This window comes from Melozone crissalis, unplaced genomic scaffold, assembly GCF_028551555.1.
Source record: "Melozone crissalis strain CALT ecotype California unplaced genomic scaffold, PUWL_Pcris_2 ptg000074l_1, whole genome shotgun sequence".
In the NCBI taxonomy this organism is placed as follows: Eukaryota; Metazoa; Chordata; class Aves; order Passeriformes; family Passerellidae; genus Melozone; species Melozone crissalis.
The window spans coordinates 3980205-4006162 of record NW_026535851.1 but is presented as its reverse complement, the minus strand read 5'-3'; positions in this window follow the sequence as shown (position 1 = coordinate 4006162).

Genomic DNA, 25958 nt, shown 5'->3' with positions numbered 1-25958 from the left:
GGGTTTAAGATTTCTGTACAGGGGGGTCTAGAGAAGTAAGATGGAGGAATTGGGGCGTGCCCTTCTCCTTCTTCTTCTTCCTCTAGGCCTCCATCTTCTGTGGTGATGTTGGCACTCCGGGATTGGACCTTACTAGGGGAACACTGGTTAATAAGGGTAGAGGGTATTGGAGAAAAATGATAAATATTGTATACGTAACTCCGGGTATAAAGATAGGTGACCGCCCCAGGGGCTTTCAGTGTGTGCCCATGGCTGACTGCTGAGCAGAACTCTGTCAGGCCAAGAGAAAATCTTTTAGATAAGCAATTAATAAACACCGAGACCGAGAACAAATCCGAAGCTTCCTCTCGTCCTTTCGAACCCGGGGGCCCAAGGCCATCTTTGGGCTTTTCCCCAGACCATCTGAACAGCCCAGAAATCCCACATGTAAGTAGAAAACTGTGCCAAGAACAATTGTGGAAAACCGTGGAAAACTGTGGTATCCGGACACAAACATTTGGTTTGCTTTCATGATGATTAAATCTGCATGCAATGTGCAAGGTATGTTTTGTATATTCTAAAACAATTTAAAAATATTTTCAAATTGCAGGGACTATTTTTTTATTTGTTTTGAATTACTTGGCTAAATATGGTGCACGTTAAAATGCTGCAGACATATCGAGTTTCCAACTGCAAAGGAGAGAAGCATTTTTTGTGCTTAAAAATGTAAAGTATTTTAGAGTCCTTTTGTTGCTTGTTTTGAAGGTTAGAATATGCGTAACATATGCTAGCTGAGGACTTACACTAAATGAATTATTTGCTGTAAGTAGTTCAAATTACATTAGCTTTCAAAAAGAAAAAGTAGTCTTATTCCACATGCCAATTCTGAAGTAGATTAGTAACCCTTAAGCACAATATGGCTATGAAGAGGGATTTGACAGAAAAGGTTAAGCAACACTTATCACTGCCGGGGGTCCATATACAAATCACGAAGGGGACAGGATTGCTGAGGAACGCGTCTCAAGCTTTTATGTTTTCTAACATAAGCCTCATTACATGGTTATGACAATAGGAAGATGCCAGCCGTTCACGTCCCAGGCAGCAGAAAAAGAACCTAATGTTACAACTTACTTTAAGTGTTTCTTGACCAATCACACAGAGCAAAAGCATATTGACAGTAGTTCTATCCAACCACTATAAGCACATGTGCCCTCTGTTAAAACAATGCTTGGTTATTTTGAATACAATACCTGCTTGTAAGCCTTGAAACACAATGCACAGAGCTCCATTATTAAGCCTAGAACTTCCTAATATCTTGCTAGATATACTTTTCTGCAACTTAGGGAGTTATTCTAACAAGTGTTAATGCACAGACCATTGTTCTATTTGTCCATACTTTTCTGCTTCTTATATAATTTTTCTGTTGACAAATCTTATGGCTACTGCTTAGCTCTAATTGCAATTCTGCTGTCTTTGTGGTCTGAGTTTTGCAGCTTTCCCAAAACCTTCTAATTTTAAGGATTCCCACAATTCCCCCTCTAGATTCAACTAAAAAGAAACATTCAAACTTGTTGCTTATTAACTACCTTGCGTTTCGTAGCTTTACTATAATATATGTGCTTATTACTTGCTTAAAGTTTTTTTTTTTTTGCTCACATTAAGCATTGCTATATTACAACACAGCAATTTTAATGCTGTGAAAGTCCAGTTAGTTCAAAGGCCATAAGTCATGTCTGATAACAATGACAAGTCATTGTTTGAAAAAGTCTCGCCAGTTCCAAGGTCTTAATTCAAAACCTTCCTCCGTGTCTGTGCCTTCATCCACCATCTTTGTAAGGTTTCAAGAACTCTCTGTGAATCCATTTCCTACCTCTCTCTCCTGTATGATAAAAACTTCTTTGATAGTTTTGTCCATCATTTGTCACACACACAGAAGTATGCAAGCTATTGCTACTACTATCACCACTAAAACATCCAATACATATAAACCGATTTTACAAAGTTCCCTTAGCCAAGGTGCAAAGTTCCATTCTTTAACAAATCATCTAACCACGACCCACCATCTTCTTTAATTTGAGCTGTCAAATCATTCAGCTTTTGTATGCTTTTGTGGATGGATTCAGAATGATCAGACAGGTTCATACAACACAGTCCTTCAAATTCCTCACAACCATGTTGTCCTGGTTTAGGGCAAATTTGTTAAAGAATCTGGAAAGGAGGGCCCCTCCAGAAAGCAAACCCCACACGGCCCCTCCCCCCAACCGGTTCGGGAAAAAATTCCTTGGAGAGAGGTGGAAAGAACCTGTTTATTTGACTGGAACAGCACCCCCCGCACACAAAATGAACAATACCAGCTGACACCGCTCTGAGAAAGATGACAAAATCAGAAAGTCTCTTTCAGGGGTGGTTGCTCTGTTCTCAGTCCCTCCGGCGCTGGGCCAGCTGCTGCAGCCAAACCTTCGGTGTTCCCGGGTCCCAGTCCAGAGCAGGTTCGAGATGGTCACAGGAACAGGAGAGGAGAAACAGTCCAGGAAGGAATTTGGACTGTTTAGCTAAACTAGCTAATAAGCAGAAGCAAAAGCGAGAGCAGAAGCAAGAGCAGAAAAGCAAGCAAGCAAAGCAAAAGCTGCAAGCTAGAAGTGAAAAAAAGCCCTATGTACTGCCTTGTCTCTGTGTCCCTGATAAGAGAAACCCAAACAAAACTTCCACTCTTCAGAGCCAGTCTTAAAGACACAGAACAGATGAATGGGGATACAAGCATCATAACGTCACCGCAGGACACATGTCCATGTGCCACTAAAAGAAAATCAATTGCTGCTCTATTTTGAAGGGTAGCATGCCTAACACCGTTAACATCTGTCAGCATATCACTGATTGCAGTGGATGTGGCATTAGTTTGTTTACTCAGCCCACATCCAACCCGATCTAATTGTTTGAATGCCATTGCTGAAGCCAGTTGGGGTAAAAACAAACCTGCTGAAACCCTTTTCGCAGCATTCCGAGTCATGAAATCACTCTTATAATTTTCATCATAGTGATGAGCAGGTCTTTCTCCCCTATGTTTCTTCTTAATGACTGCTTTAGCAGTAGGTGCTATCACAGTGAGTATTCCAATGCTACATGGGCCACCTTCAAGGCATGATGGAATGCCCTGCCAAGCCCTATCTCCACAAATGAACCAATATCCTTTTGGTAATTGTCGTGGATATTGGTCAGCCTCGGAAAGCACATCCTAACTGTTTGAATAATTACACCAAAACCTTGAATTTCTATATGCAAAATAATGGGGAGTAACATTGTAATTTGGAGGATCACCATCTTGCCAATCATTAGCTGTAAACGTAAGGCAAAAATCCATTGTTAAAGAAACAAGGATTTCTAATTCTTGGGGTTCAGACACTGCTTTGGGAAGTCCTTTGGTCCAAATGTTCCAATTAAATACAGGATTGCTCTCATTGTCAACTTCACCAGGCTTACTATTGAATTGCTTTTTGATCAAGGGCAATTCCTTTACTGGCACACTGACTAGACAGGTTGAGAAAGGCTTTTCTGTTTCCGAATTAGACAAACATATGGTATCCGAGACTGCTGCCTTGGCTAAGGTCCCCCAAACATTTATTTTTGGTTGTTCCACAGGCAAATCTGCACTACAAGAAGCAATTAAAACCAACTAACACCAGCATATCATTCGATTTCACTCCATCCTTTACGTGAGCTAATTTTTGGCAAAAGATTCTCCCATATATATCAATTTAAAAACTTTGCTTTTGACCTTAAAATAAAATTTCACCTTTGAAAGTCCAATAGAGGGGATCTATAACATAGCAAAACAAAAACCACGCTTTTGCCAAAAATTAGCTCTATGAAACCAACAATTGACACATTTACAAATAGCATAAAATTAGGGTTTGCAGGTTCCACCGATGAACAAGGAACGTCAGGCGTGACCCGTGATCCCTCTGTTCAGCTAACGTCTGTGTACTTGCTTCTACGGTCTTGAACTCGTCAACACATTCTGGGGTGTGATATGGTTTGACATTTTTGGCTGGGACCCACTTAATTCCTGCACCTATAGAGACAGAAGCATATCCTTTGATTAATCGGAAAGGACCTTCAATTTGTCCTGTCTCAGGGTTTCTAATTGAAACAAGGGCATTTTCTTTCAGTTTTGCCTGTGTGTTATTTGAAAAATGTCTAAAAATTGTTGGATCGGGTTCTGCAACAGCGTTGTTTAAGAAATTAAAGACATATAAAGCTTTGTTCAACCTCATCTGTGGTGTGATCTCTACTCCCCCCTTCTGCTGATCAAGAATGCGTTTTAATGTCTGATGTGCCCTCTCAACAATTGCCTGACTTGTGGGAGAATGAGGAATACCAAAGATGTGATGAACACCCCAATCCTTTAAAAATGTGGCCAATTTTTGAGATATATATGCGGGACCATTGTCAGTTTTTACTTCTTGGGGCACACCCAATGAAGCAAAAGCTTGCAAAAAATATTGACAGGCATGATTACCTGTTTCACCTGTGTGAAGAGAAGCAAAAACTGCACCAGAGAATGTGTCCACTGAAACATGAATATTTTTAAATTTACCAAAGGAAGGGTATTTAGTGATATCCGTTTGCCATAACTGCAGGCTTTACAAACCTCGCAGGTTGAACACTCCTGTAGAAACAGGACCCTGCACAAGCTGACAGTCAGGGCAAGTACTAATGATAGCCTTAGCTTGACTTTTGGAAATTTGAAACATTCGCACAGGTGTTTGCACGCTTTGGGGAAAAAAGGCATGACTCAGTTTTGCTTGTTCAAAAATGTTTGGCAAAGTGTTTGAAATAACCATTGTCAGTTTGTCTGCATTTGCTTTTCCTTCCACTAAAAATCCAGGAAGCGAAGGATGAGCCCTGATGTGAGAAACAAAATATGGATTAGTTCTATATTGCAAAGTTGTATAAAGCCATGAAAGCCAACGATATAAAGTGTCATTACTAACACCCTTTAGAACTGATCCTTCTGTTCTCTTAACCACATTAGCGACATAAGCAGAACCTGTGATTAAATTAAAAGGTTGTGGAAAGAGCTGAAAAGTCCGAACCACAGGGGCAAGTTCAACAGTCTGAGGAGATCCTTCTACTATTTGAATATCTGATTTCCAAGCTTTAGTTGTTTGGTTCAACCAAGTTACGACTGATTTGTAACTTGTGCCAGATCCATCAGTGAAGAGAGTTGTTGAGAGTTATTGTATTTAAAGGTTCTTCACTTAACATTGGTTTCTTTCTAAAACTCAATTTTGCCTGCAATAATTTGTGAGCCGGGTAGTGAACAGAACAAATACCTGGAAGATTTAACAATGCATACTGCAAATCATCAGATTTTTGCATTTCCCAATCAAGATAATATTTTTTCAGTGGTAAATAGATAATTGCAAATTCTTGATCTGCTGAACTTAACAATCTTGTTCTGGCCTTAATTACAATTTGTGCTATCATCTCTAAAACTGTAAAAATAGTCTTTGGAAACCTGTAGGGAAGAAAAATTCATTCTATTGTCAACAAAGGATCTCTCTCAGAAGGGTCTCATTGAAAAATGAGACCACAAAGTTGCATATTTTTCTCTTAATATTGCAAAAAAGAAAGGCTTTTCTGTAATACAGCAATGAGCTTGTCATCTTTGGAGAGCTTCCATGACCTTGTCAAGGGCTGCAAGAGCTTCAGGTGTTAGAGTTTTAGGAGAGTTGATGTTACAGCTTCCTCTCAATAAATTCAAAAGTGGACCCAGTTCATTGTTGGTAATTCCCAAAACAGGTCTGACCCAATTGATGTCACCTAGAAGCTGTTGTAAATCTTGTAGGTTGTTGACACTGGTCCGGAGCTGTATCCTCTGCGGTGTAATTGTTTTTTCAGTCATCTTCCATACCAGATATTTCCACGGTGGAACTTCTTGTATTTTGGTTATAGAAATTTCAAGTCCAGCACTTTGGATTTCAGTAACAACACTAGCACAGGTTTGCTCCATCTCTGTCTGCATTAGAACTGCGATGAGCAAATCATCCATGTGATGTAGAATCATGGATCTTGGATGCTTCTGTCGAACTGGAGACAAAGCTTCTGCAACAAAATAAATGATTTCCAGTGGTATCTCTGCATGGGTTTTCTTCGATTGATGATGGGAACTGAAAAGGCAAATCTTGGAGCATCATTGGGATGAAGTGGGATGTGGAAAACACAGTCCTTTAAATCAATGACAACGAGAGGCCAGTGTTTTGGGATCATTGATAAAGAAGGAAGTCCAGGTTGAAGAGGTCCCATGTCCTCAGTCACTTCACTGATCTTCCTCAGGTCATGAAGCAACCTCCAGGAGTCCAATGTCTTCTTGTGGATGACGAATACTGGTGAATTCCAGGGACTAGTCGTGGGTGTGATGTGACCTTGCTGTAATTGTTCCTTTACCAATCTTTTAAGGATATTTAATTTTTTTCTCTGTTAAAGGCCATTGGTCAATCCATATAGGATGATCAGTTTTCCAGTTCAGCTTTAAAGTGGCAGGTTTCAGTGTGGTCTCCATCACAGGCCCACTTCCAGTTTTGCTCCCCATTGAGACAGGATGTCTCTCCTCCAGATGGTGAGAGGCTTCTGAACAACAAAAGGGCACACCGTTGCTGTCTTTCCTTCAGGACCTGTAATGTTAATCATGGATGCACTTTGCAAACACACAGTAGCACCTCCAATCCCTGTGAGGGAATCTTCAGGAGCTACCAAATCCCAATAACTGGGCCAAAACATGTGAGAAATTACAGTGACATCTGCACCAGTATCCGGCATGCCTGTAATGTAAATTGTTTTACCATGGTGAGTCAGGCTGCAAGTTAATTTTGGTTGGTTGCGGTCCAAACATTGCACCCAAAAGACCTCAGGACCTGAGGTACCAAATGGCACAGACATAACTGAATTCTCTGGAAAGTTGTTTTGCTTGGGTGTATTAATGGGTAAAAGAAATGCAATAGCTATAGGTGTTTTTGGTGGAATTACCATAGGAACATTAAATGCAAGAGCTAAAATTACTAGCTCTTTGTTACAATTTACTGAAACAAGAGCTTGAAGGACTTAAAGTCCAAAAGTTTTGTTGCTGCCTTTGCCTAGAATCAAAAAATCTTGTCTTTGTTGAAAAAAACTGATAATTCCAGTAGAAATACTTTCATAACAAAAATTATTTAAAAGGTGTATCATTTTTGAGGAGGCCAAATCAAACCTTGTACCTGAGGGTATTGAGCTGGGACCATTTGAGGAATGGTTGACTGAGGGATAAATGACTGAGGTACCAATACCATTTGACTGGGTAATTGACTGTAAGGAGGGTACCACTACTTGTGTCGAGGCACGGTGGTAATCCGCGGTCTTTTTTGAGTTTAATGACAAAGGTTTGCCATCGATGTCAAATTGAGAGTGACAGTACTTAGCAAGATGCTTCCCTTTCCGACATCAAGGGCACATAGAAAGTTGTTTAGGTTGGATTGTTTTTGTAGGACAATCCTTTTTCATGTGTCCTGGTTTACCACAAAGCAACAGGCCTTTTTATCAGAGTCCAACTGTACAGTACCAACAGATTTTTCAAGAATTTTTTTTGTTTGTGCTTCTAGGGCCTTTTCAAGCTTTTCCATTTGTTGTCCCAAATTTTCTCCCAAAGCTTTTCCCAAATTATCTCCCAATGTTTTTCCAAACCTTTCTTGAGATTCTGCAATCCGCTTTCCAAAAGTATTGACTTGTACATTAGCAATATGTTGTGGAGAGGTGAGCTTACTGCAAGCTGTTAGCCTCTGTGTTACAGTTGGAGGCTGATCAGGTAAAGTTAAAATAATTTTTCTACATTCTTCATTAGCATTGACAAAAGCAAGGTTTTGAATAATACAGGAATGAGCTTGTTCATCTGGACATTGTTTATCGACAGCTTGGGTTAATCTATCTAGGAAAGAACCAAAGGATTCCAATTCACCTTGTCTGATAGTAGTATAAGCATTTACATGGGTACCAGCTGGCTCAACTGAAAATAAAGCTTTTCTAGCAGCATCTTTAATATCTGTGAGTACAGGCTGAGGCAATTCCACCACCTGATTTTCTGGTCTATGGAAAGGTGGATCACCTGCTAGTTCGGTAATATCTATATTCTCATGAGTATTTTCATATTTTTCAACCAATTTATTAAGAAAGTTTTTCCATTGTAATTCCCATAAAAGATATTGTGAATTGGTTAAGATCAGGGAAGCCACATCAGCAGGGACCAAGTCATAAGAATTAAAAATACTTTTCAACACATTATTAAAATAAGGAGAAGAGAACCCACTTTCTTTCAAAGCTTGACAGAGTTCTTTTATATCATGGTGAGAAAGAGTTTCATATGGTAGATTTACATCATTACAACCATATCTTACAGGTAAAGCAAGAAGCTGTTTATTTGAACCCAAATCTTTTTATAAATTTTGATTAATATTAGACCAATTAGGTAGTAGAAATGGAAGATTTACCTCTGATTTAGACTGCGTTTCATTTTTCCCTCTCATCACTCCTGTATCTGATACAGAAGAACAGGTAGTGTTGTCACAGCAATCAGCTGTGCCAGGAACCGTGCCAAGAAGCTCCAAGTTCTTGGCAGTAGTGTTGTCAGAGCAACAAGCCTCCCCAGGAGCCCTGCCAGGAAGGGTGGAGGAGGAGAGCTCCACATCCCTAACAACCTAACAACCCTCCCCCTTGCTGGAGGTAGCGGCTGAGGAATGTGTTGTATTGGTTACAGGAAGAAAGCCGGAGCCTGCTAAATCACGTCTCAATTCACTAAATTGGGGTTTTTTAGATTCATACAAATTGGGCTGCTCTCCAGCTGCAGATCCCGAATTTGTATTTGTGACACTTTCTAATGAACTGTTACAGGTTCCACACCATATCCCCGCCTGTGGGGATACAGCTGGAAAACTCTCAGCTCCAAGCTGCTATCTCAGCATGCTTTTTTCCCCCCAGCAGCAAATGAGACAGGCTTCAAGGCTTCTAAATTATCTGTGTCTCCACAGAAACTTTGCTGAGCTCTCCTGCCTCCACCCCATCCATCTCTCTGAGCAGAGCCATCCTTGCCATGCTCAACCCCTGGCTGCTGCCCGTGGCCTCTGTCCAGCCCCCTGCCCACTCGTCTGCAGGGAGAGCCAAATCCAAAGCCCCCCCAACCAGCTATAACTGGAGGCTGGGGAGTTAAAAGCAGTGAAAACTCTGCAAGAGGCTTGGGGCAGGAATTATTACGAAGAGTTCTCAGAACTGCAAAGTAATCTGAGCCCTATCTGAGGGGGTCACTTTCCGGGAAGGGGAAACTGTACCAGGGCTGACCCCCACAGCCCCTGGGCCAGGCAGAGTGGATCCAGAGTCCCCCTCGACAGACACCCCCTGCACAACTTCAGAACGAGATCCGTCCGCTACTTGTTTGGAAGAGGAGCAGGGCATAGAAACAGCAGCTCCTGTTTTGCAAAGCTTCCCCAAACTCTCATCTCCTGGACCCTTTTGACTCCCAACCTCCCCAGAACATGACCACTGACCCCCTAAATTCTCGGAACACAGCAAAAATCCCAAATGCTTTCCCGGGAACTCCGGGGGTGGATGATTTCGTGGAGGAATGGGAGGACGCCCGGTAGCAGCATCAGTGACTCAGGGAATCCCAGAAGAAACAGAGGACGCAACCAAAGCTGGAATCTGATTGGATTCCCCCTTCCCGAGGATTGGGGTGCTATCCACACTGCCCGAGGAAACCGTGGACACACCAGGAGAGGGGAAGGAACCCCGAACAAAACCCAAGACTCCCCCAGAGGAGGAGGAAGAGCCAGCACCACTCAGAATTAAAGTCTCAGAACCAGGTGTTCTGTTTTGGTGTTTGAGAAAGTCTCTGTTACAATCGTTCTGTTTAAAGCTCTCCAGTAAAGCTCTGGACACAGGCATTAGTTTGACCAAAGTCTCTTCTTTTTTGAGACAGACTAGATTGTAAATTTTCCAGCTTATCTGGTCCCAGAAATCAAAGCTATAAGCAGACTTCAAGTCTATATTTTGAGTATTCACTTTTACCCATATTAACAAGTCTTTTAGTTCATGTTTTGAGATGCCTGAATTTCCTTTATCCTGTAAAATTGTCTCAAGCTGGTAAAAGACATCCCATTCTGTTTTAGATAGATGGTTTCCCATCTTGTTGCTCAGGAGCCCCTAAAGTTGCTACTTATTACTTACAAGGATATCAGCTACAGACAATGAAGGGGATGATTCATTCCTCCTATTAACAGCCAGGGCCTCTGGCACCAGCACTCTCCACGGTCTTCTTTATTATTCCTCTAGTCTAACAATCCTTCTCACAGGGGTGCACCATTTATCACCGGCTGGGGGTCTGTGCACAATTCATGAACTGGACTCTCAAGCTATTCTGTTTTCTAACATCAGCCTCATTACATGGTTATGACAATAGGAAGATGCCAGCCGTTCACATCCCAGGCAGCAGAAAAAGAACCTAATGTTACAACTTACTTTAAATGCTTTTTGAGCAATCACACAAAGCAAAAACATATTGACAGTAGTTCTATCCAATCACTATAAGCACATGTACCCTCTGTTAAAACAGTGCTTGTTTATTTCGAATACAATACCTGCTTGTAAGCCTTAAAACACAATGCACAGAGCTCCATTATTAAGCCTAGAACTTCCTAATATCTTGCTAGATATACTTTTCAGCAGCTTAGGGAGTTATTCTAGCAAGTGTTAATACACAGACCATTGCTCTATTTGTCCATACTTTTCTGCTTCTTATATAATTTTTCTGTTGACCAATCTTATGGCTGCTGCTTAGCTATAATTGCAATTCTGCTATCTTTGAGGCCTGACTTTTGCAGCTTTCCCAAAACCCTCTGATTTTAAGGATTCCCACAAACACTGTTGATGGCAAAAAGCTTACCTTCTTCACACAAATCCAGGAGAAAAAATACTATTTTTACACAAACATTGCTATTCAGAGCTTTCCTTGAAAAGTTTCAATGACAATCATGCCAGTAAAATTCTGAGCAAGTGTGTGCTAAGTACCTTAAGCAAAAGGTAGCTCAAGCATGACTTGTATTTGATGTAAAAAAAAATGCCACTTGGCCTGCGTTTGTCACATCTACTCCATTAAAAAGCTTACTCTGTCTCAGATTCATTTTCAGGGATAACAACTCAAGCCATGAAACTGCATGAAAATTATGATTTAAAGAAGGATATATTAGAAGAATGGAATAATGGCTGATGTTTTTTGCCTTCCAACTGCTTTGTTTGCCCTTTTAAATTTTTTAAGTCCTTTCTGTTATCACTGTGATAGCACTGCAGCAAGTGTTCAGTTCTAAGCTGTCCATGTTGCCAGCTTCTGGACTACCTTCAGAAAACTTCTCACTGGTTTTGTATAGAAATCACAAGCAGTAGAGATGACTAAGACTGCAAAAATCTTCTCATCTCCTTCTAGAGCAGGACCAAGTCTTTGACCCACACTTAGCTAGACAACTTTCATCAGTCATGAGGGAGTCTCACGTTCAAGAGCTAAGCAATGGCAGATGTAAATGACAAAAAGTACACTGAAATTCTCTTTGGACTCCAGCGCAGAGCAATGAAAGAGCTTGAATTCACCTTCTTGAGAAGTTTTAAAATTCACATTAACTTTAGGACAGGAGTTAAGCCATCGTAACCTTTGTTGAGTGTGTCTGCGTAGACAGTCTCAGAGTTTCCATCACTGCAGAAGGAATGTCATTTAACCCAGGTTATCATCACTAGTTGCTAAGCTGCAGTTACTGCAGAGTATCAGCAACATATTTTACACGGTAGGCTTTTAAGTGTAAACCCTGAGTAACATTTCAGAGAGGGATATTTTGTGGGGGGAAAAACCCCAACTCTTAAATTTTTCAAATAATGGTTACATTTAAAAGTAAAAAAAAAGATCTAAAACCTTTCATTTCTAGACGTATTACCAGCACAAACTGTACCAGAATTTACGACGCTTTCAATTATGACAACAGAACTCTACTGTGGATTCTCTTGCTCTGAAATATTCCTTAAGAAACAAAGCCCTCGCGAGAAATAAAACAAAATTAGCCAAAATATTGGGCTGGATGATTTCAAAGGCTATGTACTAAAGGCCAAACACTTGTAATAATAGTAATGAGTGGACTAAAAGTTAAATCAGTTCAGCATAACATAGTTCAAAGAAATCTTGTGTCCTAATGCTCATACAGAGACTGTAAAAAAACCTCTATTTTTGTGAGTTTGTTTTATCCCTTTAGATGTACCTTATACTTATTTCCACAGTATGAGAATGCTTGTGACAAGATTGGATGACCTCATGCAACCTTCTATAAGTAAAGAAAGAGAAGCCAGAAAAGAAAGGCAAAATTATTAATTGCAGGTGGAAAGAGGGAGGCCGACAAAACAAAAAAAAACAAAACAAAATTATTAAAACCCCCACTGTTTTCTGTGAAAAGTAAAGGCACAGACAAGAAAGAACAACTGCAAAATTCTCACTAGAAAAAACACAGTTTTTCCAGCTCAAGTATTTCGTGGTACATTTCTTGCTGTTTTCTCATGCCAAACATCTTAACCATTGAAGGTGTCCCTTTTTCTGGAATACAGCTAGAAAGATCGTTGTGTCATTGCTGACAAGCTGCTATTCTCAGAGGTGCCCAGCTGAAAGTCCTATATCAACTGATTTGCTCTGTTACTTTACTATGGCATGACTTCAACCACTTACAGTTTCAGCACCTGAAGTTGCCCAGCCCTACAATTCTTTGCCCCTTGAATGGTTATGCTCCTTGGTAACTGGCATTTGTAAGCACATGAAACTATGCAGAATTTGCATTATGAGATGATACCAAATGGGTCACACCGGTAGATTAACTAGGGCATGCAAAGCAGAGAGAGGGGAATGAGAGCACAAGAAGAGAGTACAACCTACTTTTTTCTGCAACAGGGCTAACACCGCAGAAATCAAAACTAACACACATCCTCCTAGGATGTGTAATTCTTGCAAAAGACAATGACTTCTTTTTGTGTCCACAGGCCTGGAATATTTAGCTTTGGAATATCAACTCAGTTACAAATGTAACTGCAGGAGGGAGCCACCATTCTTACGATGAACTTTGATATGTGTATAACCTTTCATGGGGATCCATCTTTGTCACGCACATCACATTTCATAAGAGAAGAGGCATTGTTGAACGGCTTCAGTGACAAAAATCTTAAATGTACTCTGAATGGAATTAGGATCCAAAGGAGCAAGTATTTCAAGAAAGCCTGAGATATTGCCTGTAATGAGATCCCTTCTAAGAGGTTCACTTCAGGTACCAAATTCTCCATCCAAATACTGGCAGATTAGTCAGAAGAGAAAAGCAATCTTTTTAAATGGTCCTTTGGGAAGACAGGGCTTGCAGGGAACTTAGTACTTGCTGGTATATTGTCTACATTCCAAGAACGAGTATTAAATACTGAAATGACCTATGGAAGATGAAGTCTCTGTGAATGTGAAAGTCCAGTGCATCGCAGTCACAGAAAGGAACCCATTAATGCCCTTGAAATCCTGACACAGAAGTTATGAGTTGGCAGTGTATGCCAGTGTCCTGGGTTGGCTATATGATGCTTGTATCCCCAATTGTCTCTTCTGTTTATGCTGAATAATAAGTTTTGCAACTTTTAGACTTGTTCCAAGAGCGAAGGGGGGAGAGAAGAAGTGCAGTTTGCTGTCAGAAACTGCACTTGCTCCCCTACATCCTGCCTCCTGGACTATGTTGTCTGGGGACAGACAGACAGCGGGACAGAGCTCTCCTTTGCTTTTAGTAAGTTTTTAGCTAGCTGAGGCAAAGAAGCTCCCTGGACTGTGGTTTTTCTTTTTCTTTGGACCTTTTAAAACCTGCTCTGGACTGAACACCCAGAGGAGCACCAGCAGCTTGCACCTGTGGCCCACCAGGCAGGGCCTGGGCTGCGGCATTTCCAGCGCCAGAGGGATAGATAAGTGAGAGAGCCAAGCTACAGCCCACGAAGGGGACTTTTCAGAGTTTGTCATCTCCTTTGGAACAGCAAGAGGTTTTATTGTTTAATATTGTTCATTTTTTTTGTGCTGGTGAATGCTTTGCCTGTAAAATAAACAGTTTTTTTTCAATTTTCTCCAAGGAAATCTGCCCAAACCCATTGGGGTAGGGGCCACTTGAATTTGTTTTTCTAGAAGAAACCCCTTTGGAGGTTTTTCTCCCAAAATTGCCCTAAACCAGGACAAATGCAACTTCTGGCGCCCAACTCATGGCTCGAGAAAGTGGAAAAAACCTGCACTGATTGCATTTTAGTTGTGCTTACTCTGTATTGGGATAAAGCAGTCAGTAGCCAAGTTGCTTGAATTCGTAATGTCTCTTGAGGTGGAGGCCTTCATGTGGTTCTGGTCTCTAGGCTTTTTTTTTTTTAGGTTTTAATACCTTTTTGGTCCCTAGGATTATTTTCTTATCCAGAAATAGTTCCAGTATTGTCCTTAACACGTAGTTTTTACAGTAGAGGGGCACGGATTAGAATAGCTATTGTGCTGGGCTCAGTGATAATGATTTATAGGGAGTTTACAAAAGTACTGGAGTCTGTTCAAGATATGTATGGTTTATGTTTTCTTCGTCCTACCCTGCATCCTAGTTCCAGTAGCATGTTTTGAGGGTTTATTAGTAATTGCACCCAGTTTGTTAGAGGAGGAGCAGGGGATGAGGCTTTTCAACCTTTCCTTTCCTTCTTCTCCTTTGAATCTGTTACATCATTTTTTGAGAATGTTCAGTTTCCCCTGAATGTTAAAGATACCACTGTCTTGGTATTTAATTTGGTAAGCTTCCTTTAAATGGTCTTCAGTTTTTCTAGAATGAGAGCTGAGATGTCCAGAGGAGCTGATGAGACCCCTGACCCAGAAGTAGACCCAGGCGTGGGAAATCCTGAGTGGTGTGGAGAATAGGAGGATATGGGCCAAAACCTGAAGGAATTTTCTGACCCTGTAGCCTGGGATTTTCCATGTGAACAAATTCAGAACCCAGCTGAGGTGGGGAAATACCTGAAAGAGAAGTGTCATGATGACTCTAAGGAGAAAAAGGTCATTGCAATAAGCTGGGCCCTGGCATGTGCTTATCATATGCTACTAGATACTGTAGGGCAGCAGATAGAGGCAGGGACACAGGGAGGTAAATCAGCAGATACTCCAGTCACTCAGGCTGCAGCCAACACCCCAGCTACTAAGGTTGTAGCTAAACCAGACAGAGAGCCTTAGCCAGCAGCTAAACCAGACAGTGAGCCTCAACCAATGGCTGTTGCTCCTACCACGGCAGGTGGAAAACACACATTTAAAACTGATCGGCCAGTGGATGATGATGATCTGGGGGAAGCACCCTCAAAGCCAAGAACAAAATCAGAGATCACTCTTGAGTCCTTTTCCCTGAAGGACCTTCGTGGTCTAAGAAAGGATTACACTTGACGACCTGATGAATCTATAGTTAGTTGGTTAGTCCATCTTTGGGATGCTGCAGGAGAGGCTAAAATTCTGGACAGTAGTGAAGTGAGGCATTTGGGATCCCTGTCACATGATCCCGTCATCAACCAAGGAATGATGAGAGGGGCTGAGCCTCACAGCCTCTGGGCATGGATCCTGGGAAGCGTGTCACAAACATATCTGCATGCAAGCGATCTCTATATGCAGCAAACCCAGTGGAAGACCATAGAACAAGGGATTCAATGTTTAGGAGAAATGGCAGTGGCAGAGATTGTCTTCTCAGTTGACCTAAACAATGTAAATCCAGACTTGGTGCCATGTACACCCATGGTGTGGCAAAAACTTGTAAAAGCTTTGCACCTTTTCAGCATCTGTGCTACACGTGTGCACTGTGACATCTCTCAGGATCTTTTGTCTTTGTGAGGCTGTAATGTGCCCGCTGGTACAATGAGATAGGGAGGAGCAGGCAGAGAGCACGGTGATCTGACAACAGTTTGCAGGTTGCCTAAGAAAGAGGAGTGCCCCTTGAATGCGCAGCAAATACAAGTTTCAGGGGCAAGCTCCGGGCAAGTGTGCTGTCCTGGCACAGTTTCTCCTAGCAAGACGCAGTGGGAAATCTTTTCGGTACGATGCAGACAACAAGAGAAGCAGAATACAGGGCTACAGAGCGCTCTGAAGGTAAGAGCCTGGCCTGAGTGTCTTTTGGCAGAAGCAGCGCCCTGGAGCCTATCGTTGCTGCCACAGTGATCTGTGCAAGAAGTAGCCGCTTCTTCGCCTCCAGGAGACAGAGAGCACAGCAGCTTCCAAGAGGCAAAGAACGAAGCCACAAAGCACCAGGCATGTGTGCACAGTGTTCAGACTGCTAGGGGATGGTGGCTGCCACTCGCCTGGCTGTTGAATTCACATTAGCATTCGTATGGAAGGAGTTCATGGACAACTTTCCTGTGCTTCTACCTAGTCCTCCTGCAACCCTCTGTGGAAATTCTTGCGCTTCCCTTTAGGCTCTGAGATCCAGAGAACTCGATGGAAGCTGCAAAAAAGAAGGGCACCGGTGAGTTTTTCAAGAAGCAAGAGCATACGCAGCTGACTGTGCTTGTGAATAAGCAGCTGCTGGATTTTTGCATTTTCCTTCACTGCATACAAAAGCTCGGTGCTCTGCTGCTTCATTCTTCGCCTTCTGCAATCTGCACAGGACTGAAGCTGAGTGAGGGTATTTAGCTTTGCACCTCTTCGGTGTCTGTGCTACACGTATACACTGTGACATTTCTCGGGATCTTTTGGCTTTTCTCAAACATCAATAAAATGATAGGTTTCCTCCTGTAGTTCTGACACGGCTGCATGTAATGCTGCCCACAGCACTTCCCTGTCTCTCAGGAGCTGCTGTGGACAGGGTGACAGATGAGGGAATTCTGCCAACAACAGGGTTTTCTTCTCTCTGATTTTGTCTTGCTGACCATTTTGCTGTCTTCTGAGGAGCTTGCGTATGAGGGCAGAGGGGAAGTTGATGCTGATCTGGCTGGGAGAGTCACTGCTACTCCTTTCACCATGGTATCAAAGTGAAATTTTTATGCACTGGGGATGGGAAGGTCTGAAGTATTTTACTAGGAGCAGCGGAGACTTCTCTTGGGAAAACTATGGTCAAGGGGAGCAGAGAGGGCAATTGCCTTTTTGACAGATCCCTGCAATTCCTTGCTTGGCAAAGGTAGGATCATGTTCCCCTCAGCAGGTGCAGGATTCTGTCAGTGCTGAAATAATAACTCAGAGAAAGCAGCTGCCCCTGTGGGATGGAGGACAACCCCTCCCTCCCTAATTTACTGTGTCTGGCATAGGACCACAATGGTCAGACCTTAATTACTGTCTGGTAGGGTCTTCTCCTGGGTTCTGGTATATTCATTCCTGTCTTACATGCTTCCACTCCCCACATCTCATGTTCCTTCATCATTTTGAAATCTTCACACACTGCTGGAGCAAGGTTTGCCATCTGTAAAGGCTGCCAGGGCTGTGTGTTCATGGAAGCATCCGGAGTAAGAGGCTGCATGGTGGCCCAAGACTCCTGTTCCAGTGACCTTCACCTCAGAGCAGAGGGGGACATTGCTCCCAGCAGCCCTGGACACGGGTAACTGGGAGCCCTTGGTTTGGAGAGCTGAAAGTGGGGCCAGGATGGAAGCAGCAGGTGAGTTCACAGCTGGGCACTTTTCCTTTGGCTTTGCTTTCAGTACTAAAACATAAGGTAACCTCGGGAAGGAGAGTTAAACACAACATAACGAGTTCTCTGTGCTGATCATCCCACTGGACTGCTGCAGAACAAGGCACCAGTGCCGGAACTTGCCCACAGTTTTCCTTCAGCTGCTGGTGGCATAACCAGGGCACATGACAGAAAGGCTGAGGTGCTGCTCCCACTGGGTATGTTCCAGACCAGCAATCTCAGTTGAGTTTCTAGTGCAATAAATCACAGCTTCTTCAAAGCATCCCCCTGTTAGCGTTCAGAAACACATAATCACGAGGATGATTATATGTAGGTGCTTTTATTGAAGAGCTCTGGGTGTCAGAGGTATCAACCCAAATCTGACTCTGACATGCATTCAGGATGAACATGTTTTTATATTCTATCATTATATAACTTTCATGTTAATTATTAAACTTATATTGTTCTATTGTAAACATAGATTTCAGCCAAGCATGGCTCCTCGTGGCCCCCCTTAAATTTCCAACATAGTTTCTCATGATTCTTCTTATGATTATACAGTAATTATATTTAATTACTAAACAATCATCACATCTAACAATTATATCATTTATCATACTGCTTATGCAGGTGCAATGATCTGGCAAAACACAAAGCCTAACATTTTCAAAGTCTATCTTTAACATTTTCCAGGGCCCCACTATCATTCTCCCCCCTTTGAAAGCATTTTCACTTCACTGCAGGTGTATATGTTTTCACTTGATACAGTCCTTTATTTCTCAATTTATACTTGATGTTCTTCAAATCCATGATTGATGAAAATGTTGTTGTGGATGCTATCACGAACTGGAGAACCAGAAGATGGTGGGCGTGGATCTCGTGTCAGTGCCTTTATTATTTTCTGGTTCCAGGACGTTTTCTTCTGTATCTCTCCTTTTAAGATGCTCTAAACTAACCAAATTGCTAAGAACACAATTAGTAAGTTTATCACACTCTCAATGACAGATTTAATCCATGAACTCACATTCCACCCTAACCCTTTGAAGATTTTGCCTAGGTAGCTCGTAGTCAAATCCTTTTGCTCTTCTTGTGCTTCATGCTCTATTTGTTTCAACTGATTGATGTCATATTTTACATCTGCAGTTACATTTGGGATGTGGACGCAGCAATGATCAATCCGTCCCTTTAAAAATCCACATACTCCATGCTCTTTCAGGAGTAACAAATCTAAGGCCAATCGATTTTGTAAAGTCATTTTTGTGGTGGCTTGTAATTGTACGTTTAATTCTTTAAATCCTTCTCGGGTGACTCTTGCCAGTCTATCTACCTGACCTGTAAGTTTGTACAGCATCTCTCTACTCTGATAGTTTGCTATAGGACCAAGCAAAGACTCTAGGGCCTACCCAAATTTCACTCCACTAGACGGTTCTTGCCAAGTGTCATCTCGATTTTCATTGTCTAGAACTTCTCGTCTTGCTCTTATCTGTAGAAGTTCATGTTTTCCATTGAATGGGGACTTTTTCTAAATTGGACATAAGGTTGGGAGGCCCAAAGTAATTTCCTTTACTTTCCCATCTACAGGCAGATGTGTTGTCCAGGTACCATTGCTTGTTGGCCATACAAATTGTCCTGGACTTCGGACTGTACTCTGTCGGATTTTGGGGCTGTTTAGATGGTCTGGGAAAAGCCCAAGATGGCCTTGGGTCGCCCGCGTTCCAAAGGACGAGAAGAAACTTCAGATTTTTTCCCAGTCTCGGTGTTTATTAATTGCTTATCTAAAAGATTTTCTCTTGGCCTGACAGAGTTCTGCTCAGCAGTCAGCCATGGGCACACACTGAGAGCCCCTGGGGCGGCCACCTATCTTTATACCCGGAGTTACGTATACAATATTTATCATTTTTCTCCAATACCCTCTACCCTTATTAACCAGTGTTCTTTTAGTAAGGTCCAATCCCAGAGTGCCAACACCACCACAGAAGATGGAGGCCTAGAGGAAGAAGAAGAAGGAGAAGGGCACGCCCCAATTCCTCCATCTTACTTCTCTAGACCCCCCTGTACAGAAATCTTAAACCCTGTATCTCACACTCCAATTAACTTATCCCTTCACCATTCACCCCGGTGAAATCCTCCTATCCTCATACTGATGTCATCTCCCATGTGGGATCAAAGTCCAGCCACCAGACATTTCTGGCAACATTCCAGGACTCCCGAGCCCCCCAGGGGTGCTCTCGTTCACCCTGCACCCCAGTTCTGAGAGACTGAGATCCCACATCTCCCCCTTCTGTTTGCACCAAAAAGATCTTTTTCGCTTTTATGTGAAAACCCCCCAAAGTCCTTAGTTTCTTTTTTATTTCTCTTCTGGGTCGTTTTTCGCAGCCCGAGTCTCGACTTCTGTCTGAGTACTCGTCTCTTTGTTTCTTGGATCAGCGTTTTCGTGCTCCCAAAAGATGGGTATTTTGTGACATCAGCTTGCCACAACTGAAGACTTTGCAGCCCCCGCGGATTGATGGCCCCGGTAGAAGAAGGTGACTGCACAAGCTGACAGTCTGGACAAGCACTAATGATCTCCCTCGCCTGACTCTTTGTGAGACGAAAGGACTCCATTAGTGCCTGCGCATTCTGATGAAAGAACGCATGACTTAACCTTGCCTGCTCAAAAATGTCCGGCAGTGTTTGCAAAATGGGCATTGTCAACCTGTCCGCCCGAGCATTCCCTTCCGCTAAAAACCCCGGAAGTGTTGTGTGCACTCTAATGTGTGTGATAAAATACTCTCTTTCCCTGCTCTCTAGCAGTGTTTTCAAGCTTGTCAGGTATGAGTATAAAACCTCATTACTGACTTCTTTCAAGAGCGAACCCTCCAATCTCTTGACCACACCCGCAACATATGCGGAATCTGTCACCAGATTGAGAGGCTGTTTGAACAACTGAAATGCCCGGACAACGGCTGCCAACTCCACAATTTGTGGAGAGCCCTGAACCATCCTCACGTCTGATTCCCAATCCCCTGTCGAGTCTCTCCACGTGATCACTGACTTGTGTGTCTTCCCTGAGCCATCCGTGAACACGGTGATCCCGCCCAAAGGTTCTTCACTTATCCGTGGTTTTGCTCTATAGCATATTTGCGATTGCAGTATTCTGTGTTGGGGAAAGTGGATTGTGCAAGTTCCTGGGAACGCTAACAATGCGATTAACAGGTCTTTCGATTGTTGCATTGCCCAATCGAAGTAGTCTCGTTTCAGAGGTAACCTGATGACTGAGAATTCTCTTCCTGCCATTGTCAGCAGCCTTGTTCTCGCCTTTATGATGATTTGTGCTGCCATCTCCAGATCTGTGAGAATCGTTTTCGCGGGCCTGTGCGGTAGGAAAATCCACTCTATGATTATCAAAGAGTCCTTTTGTGATTCATCCCATTGGAAGATCAAACCATGGAACTGCGTTTTCTTCCCCAGCACTGCCAACTGAAAAGGCAACGATGGAACAAATCGATGTGCCTGCCTTTTCTGTATCGCATTCGAGATTTTCTCCAACTCTTTTCTTGCTTCTGGTGTGAGTGTCCTGGGGGAACGAATGTCTGTGTCTCCTCTCAAGAGATCAAGCAGTGCTGGAATGTCGCTATTTGTGATTCCCAAAACTGGTCTCATCCAGTTGATTTCTCCCAAAAGCTGTTGCAAATCATGCAAATTGTTGACCTTTGTGCTGATCTCCACTTTTTGAGGCTTTATTGCTTTCTCTGAGATTTTCCACCCTAGATATTTCCAAGGTGCAACCTCTTGAATCTTCGAAATGCTGATTTCCAGACCTGCCTTTTGCACCTCTGCGATCACACAGTCACGAGCTTCTTGCAGCTCCTGTCGTGTTGATGCTGCAATGAGCAAATCATCCATGTAATGAATGATCTTCGCCTTCGGAAATTTCTTCCGTGCTGGTGCCAAAGCTCGCGCCACGTACCATTGACAGATCGTCGGAGAATTTTTTCAGGCCTTGTGGAAGACAGACCCAATGGTACCGCTGCAGAGGCGTTTCCCTGTTGATACTCGGAACTGAAAAGGCAAATCTCGGAGCATCATCTGGATGGAGTGGGATACTGAAAAAGCAATCCTTGAGGTCAATGACCACAAGCTGCCAATCTCTGGGAATCATCGAGACAGATGGAAGTCCCAATTGAAGTGGCCCCATGTCTTCTATGACTTCGTTGATCTTCCTGAGGTCGTGTAACAACCTCCATTTGCCCGACAGCTTTTTCTTGATGACAAACACCGGAGAATTCCAAGGGCTGTCTGTTGGCTTGATGTGTCCCTTCTGCAATTGTTCTTGGACCAGGTCTTTCAAAGCACTCAATTTTCTCCGCTCAAGGGGCCACTGATCCACCCAAACTGGATCATCTGTTTTCCATGTCAGCTTCAGTGTGGCGAGTGCTGCAGTGACCCCTATTAAAAATCCATTTCGATCTTCACGCCCCATTGTGCCAAAAGGTCCCGACCCCAGACTGTGATCGGCTTTTGAACAACAAAAGGACGAATGATCGCCGTCTTATCTCCTGGTCCCGTGACAACGACGGAATTCTCACTTTGCAGACACAGAGATGCTCCCCCGATGCCTGAGAGAGAGCCCAATGGCGCGACCAAGCTCCAATTGCGTGGCCAAAAGATGTACGATATTACCGTTACATCCGCCCCTGTGTCGAGCATACCTCTGATCGATATTGTCCTGTCCCCACATGTCAATTGGCATGTGAGCGTGGGTCGGTCTCGACCTATGTGCTTCACCCATGTTGTATGTACTTCAACATGCTCTTTCATAGGGAGACCTTCTTCGTCGAAGATTGACATGACCTCTCCAACTGCGTGTGGCGGCAATGCAAAGGCTCTCGCAACCACAGTATTTTCCGGCACAGTCAATGGTGGACGAAGCGCTCTTGCCAAAACTGTTAACTCTGTATTTTTGTCTGCTGAGACAACTGTTGGATAAACAATGCGCCCAAGAATACTGCACTTATCTTGTCCAATTATCAAGAAATCTTGTTTCTTGTATGAGTCCCCGCGGATACCTGTGGGTATCTCCGCATGACTTTCATCTAGAAAGCATACTAGTTTTGAAGCTGCCAATGCACACTGTGCCCCTGGTGGGAGGAGGTCTGGGTCGCTGTGGAATCGACTGAGGGTTTTGCTGAGGGTATCTGCTTGTCGCTCACTGATGACTGCCCTGTCTGTTCTTGTGACACCGCCAGTACTTGTGTCTGAGCGCGCTGGGGATTTCTCGCGCTCAATTTCCCGTTTTCCGGAAGCGGTAACGGATTTCCTTCCACATCTGTCCGGGAATAACATTCTTTCACAGAGTGTCTTCCTCTTCCGCACCGTGCGCAAATTGGTCTTTCCGCTCTCTGGGCTGGCGTTGGTATATGTGTCCGTGGGCAATTCCTTTTCATGTGCCCAGACTCCCCACATCTGTAGCACTGTCCTCCTTGGGGTTTGTTCCTTTTCTGCATTGCCGCAAGAACTTTGTTGACATTTTCGTCCTGTTGATGGAGTAATTTCTCGAACATCTTCTCCAATGTCTTGTCCTCCGATTGCCCTTCTGAGCGTCCCTTTAGCTGTTTCTCCCATTCCTCTTTTAATTCATTCTTTACAATCGCTGCGACGTGCTGAGGCGTCCCCACCTTGCTGCATGCCTCCACCATCTCTGCCAAGGATGGCCGTCCTGGCATGGTGCTAATCACCCGTTGACAATCCGGGTTGGCATTGCCGAAAGCTAAATTCTCCAAGAGAGGCCTCTTCACTTCTTCTGTTGTCACCTGTCGATCCACGGCTTGCGTGAGTCGGTCGATGAATGACATGAATGGCTCTGTGGGACCTTGCCTGATGCAAGAGAACGGGACATCCGGAGCTCCTGTTGGCGTAATTTGTATGATTGCCAATCGCGCTGCTTCTTTGATGTCGCTTAACACTCTTCGTGGAAGCCGCGCTGCTTGTTCCCCTGGATTGTCATCTGGAGGATCCCCTGCTAATTGCCCTTCTGTGAGGTTCGCATTTGGCCCACCTTGGTATCTGTTCCGCAACTCAGCAAGATATTTTCTCCACCTTTTTTCCCAGACAAGACTCTGTGTGTCAGTGAGGATCATTGCCACAATACTTCGAATATCATATGGTGTGAGATCATACATAGAGAATGTCCCTCTTAATAGCTGTTTGAAGTATTGTGAGTTCAGCCCAAAAGTTTGAGCTGCCTTCCCTAAGTCTTTGAGTGTCTCATGACCCATCTTTTCCCACCTTGGATTCTGTCCCTGGGCATCATATGTCACTGGCATTGTCAAATCCCCTGATCCTGGGAATATATGCTTTTCCTTTTCCAATGCTTTTCTGATTTGCCTCCAATCCATTGTCTTCACCGGCTCTTGAAACCCCTCTTGGTCAGACTCCATTGGGATTTGCATGAATAATGGTGTTGTAGATGTCATCGGTGATTCATGGTGTCTCATTTTTCGCCTTGAGGTTTTTGGCCTTGTTCCTAAATCCGAAAAGGAAACTCGAGGATCCTGTTGATATTTCTTCTTTACTGTATCGAATGAATGCAAGAAGCTTTTTGCTGCTTCTGCTGCTGATAGCATCCATGTTGGGACACCTTCCGATGCTGTGATCCTTATGACATCTTCCCCTTGTAGCTGTTCTTCATCTGAGCTTTCATCATCTTCATGAAATTCCGAAGTGGATGGATAATCCCTTTGTCGTGTTAACATTGTCTTCTTCGAGGTGCTTTTCTTTTTATATATTGTTGGAAAAAATTGCTGCATTGTTGCAGTCTCGCCACGAGATGGCGCTGTGGCTCCGCCGAGCCGACCCGGCATGTCGTGCACTTCCGCCCTCCTGCCACTAGGTGGCGCTGTCACCGGCCTCCCTGGCTCGGATGACGGAGCGATCTCGACTGCCCGACTTCCTCTTCCGGCTCGGCGTCCCCCGTGAGGGGAAGGGACTGGGACTCCGAGGGTCTGAACCAAAGGCACCAGGTCTGGAGACGGTGTGGAGCCCCGGGACGTAGAATCCCTAACACGGCCCCTCCTCACCCGCGACGTCACAGGGGACCGGGCTCGGGTTCGTCCGCGCCCTACTTTCTGCGCATGCGTACTCTCCGAGCCACTTCCTGTGTCCCCCAAGCTGACGTCATCGTCTCCCCCCTGTACCACCTCCGAGGTCCCCGCCCCTCGGTCTGTCCCTGAGTCCACCTCCTCCTCCTCTGACGTTGTGTTCGCCTCTCCCGCCGGCACTCCGGCTCTCCCCGCGATTCGAGCTGACCTTCGCACCGGGTCTGACGTCACAACCGCGCGCCTCCTGCGTCTCACCGCCCCCGCGCTGTCATGTGAGTCTACACCCCGGTTTTTGCGAGTTTCGCCCTCCGCGCGCGTCTCCTCATCTTCACCCGCGCTGCCCGCGTTTGCCGCTGCCGCCGCGTCGCCGCTTTCGCCGCGAACGTGCGCCCCCCCCGATCCCTTATCTTCCTGCTCCCCCCCTTCTGCTCCTGACTCCTCTACACTCTCTGGAGTTTCAGGACGCCCTTGGGGTTTGTTGCGTTTTTTGATCGGGGGTTTTAATATTTTTTCCTGCTCTCTTTTTTCGAGAGCCCTTTCCTCCTGGCTTTTTAAAGCCAGAGCAATTTTTTTCCCGGAGCTTTGCCGCTCCGCCCCCTCCTCTGAGGGTACCGCAGCTTCTCGCTGCTTTTCCAGTCTTTTAGACTGCACTGAGATACCTTGTAACATGATTCTTGCCGGCGAGAGTAGCTTTAACGCTGTCTCATCTTTTTTTGTTGCTAAAATATATAAATGCCTATTAATTTCTTGCCAAAACCCCACTTCGAACAACAAACATGTCTCCGCAAGTGGATAATGAAGCCTTGCCCATAGTAACAGCTGTTTTAATTCTTTCTTTGGGATCCCTTCTGTATATAATTCTGCTACACTTTGTAAGGTGGATAAGATTTCCCGTTGTTCCTGGGAGAGTGTGGCCCCCATGATATTATTTTGGCCTTCTTACCGAATCTGTCGTCAGAGTGGTCTGAAAGCTCCTGTTCTCCGTCCAGCAGATAACAAGAGATGGATCCAGAGGCGCCTTTCTGGTCCCAGTCCAGGCCGCTCTGCTACGAACTGTCTTCGGCAGAAGCTGAGAGATGGAATTTCTCAGTGACTGCTGATTTTTGCAGTTCCTCCTGGCCGGTTTTTTCTTTTTCTTCTTTCTTTCTTCAGGCTTTTCTCCTCAGGAGTTATCAGTGCTGTCCTCTTGGCT